Genomic DNA, 1,851 nt, shown 5'->3' on the forward strand with positions numbered 1-1,851 from the left:
TGAAGTTACCAGCGCAGGGCTTCACCGAAGCACTACGATGATATGACCGAGGTGTGTAACTGTGGAGGGGGGCAGCGCACACGGCTAAGAGAAGACTTGGTGTGCCTTTGGGGTGCCTCCCCCCACATATATAAATGGGGATGAGAGGTGGCCGGCCCAAGGGGGGCGCGTGCCATGGGGAGTCCAACTAGGATTCCCAATCCTAGTTGGAGTCCCCTTCCTTTCCAAGAGATGGAGAGAGAGGGAAGGAGGAGAGGGGAGAAGGAAAGAGGGCGCCCCCCTCCCTAGTACAATTCGGACTGGCCATGGGGGGAGGCGCGGCCTCCCTTGTGTCCCTTCTCTCCTTTCCACTAAGGTCCATGAAGGCCCATGAACTTCCCAGGAGGGGGGGGGGGTTCCGTGTCACATCCCTAGCTTTACCCTGGCCTTGGACTAGCTTGGTTGCTGCATCATGTTTAAATTCAAATGAAATTTGAATTGAGGAATTTTCAAAGCCTCAGAATCCTTTAAAAAAATGATCAAGATAAAAATTGCTTCAAATAAGTCCAAGAAAATGTTCTTGTTATCCTCTGGAAATATTGGCAAGAGGTAAAATCCAAACCAATATTTTCGGTATCTCAGAAACATTTATTTTGGGTATTTGAATTAAATCAATAGCTATTTGAATTGGACTTATATCTACTGTTAAATAAATATAGGTCCAATAATTCTGAAATATTTTTGTGGAGCATTGTTTTAATTCTTTTAGCTCCTAAAAATATTGTCAGAAGCAAAATAAATTGAATTGGTTTCAAAACCAAATTCAAAACAAACCTGCAAAATAGAAAACAGAATTAAAACAGAAAGAGAGAGAGAGAGTTTTACCTGGCCACTTACCTGGCAACCCACTGGCCGGCCCAGCACTGTGCTGGCCCGTGCCAGCCAGCTGCTTCCCCTTGCCAGAGCAGGCAGGGAGGTGAGCATGGTGCGCCCGAGCTCGCCACGCACCACCCAGCCTCTCTGCATCGCCCTGGTCGCCGTTGCGCCGCGTGGATTGTCTTCTGGTCGTCGCCCCGACCTCGCCGACACCCCATTCGCCCCCTACGCCTCTCCTCGCCCATTCCCCGCCATGGCCGAAGCCTCCATGGATGCGCTGCCGTAACCCCGCACCCACAGCCACTGCCCCACCTCTCCGACGTGATCCCGAGCTCCGCCACGACGTCGTCGTCCTCTCCATCGAGTCACGCGGCGCCAGAAGCTCTGCTGCATCTCCAACGCCGCCGTTTCCGACCTTGGGTGCCGGTGATCCCCGTCGTCGATTCGCCGGACCCCGTGCCTCCCCTGCCTCGCCAGCAGCACCAGAAGAACCGCGGTGAACCGCTGCATCGTTTCCCCCATGCCTCGTTGCCTAATTCGCCCCCTAGCTGCATCAACCACCGGAGCCGAGAGCTCTTCGCCGCCGGCCATGTCGCCGCCGTAGCCACGGTTGCCTAGAACTGCAACTGAGCACGCAGCCGTGCTCAGTGCACCCCCAGGAGGCCATAGCACCCATCCGCACCCTCTGCTGTGCTCCCTAACGCCGACTCCGAGCTCACCCGAACTCCGGCGGCTACCTAGCTCGTCGCCGGTGCCGATTCCGGCCGCCCCGACCCCAACCAACTCCACAGGAAGACGCGGCGCTCTTCCAGCTATTCGTAGAGCCCCTCCTCCGTCCGTTTGGTCGCCGGAGCACGAAACTCGAAGGCCTCCGCCGCCTCGGCCTCGCCGGCGACTCACCGCCGGCGGGTTAGGCCCTGTTGACCAGGGGTTTGACCCCCCCCCTGGGTCGATGACAGGTGGGGCCAGCCCCCCTGTTAATTAGTTTAGTTTATT

This window comes from Triticum dicoccoides, chromosome 7A (assembly GCF_002162155.2).
Source record: "Triticum dicoccoides isolate Atlit2015 ecotype Zavitan chromosome 7A, WEW_v2.0, whole genome shotgun sequence".
Taxonomy (NCBI): domain Eukaryota; kingdom Viridiplantae; phylum Streptophyta; class Magnoliopsida; order Poales; family Poaceae; genus Triticum; species Triticum dicoccoides.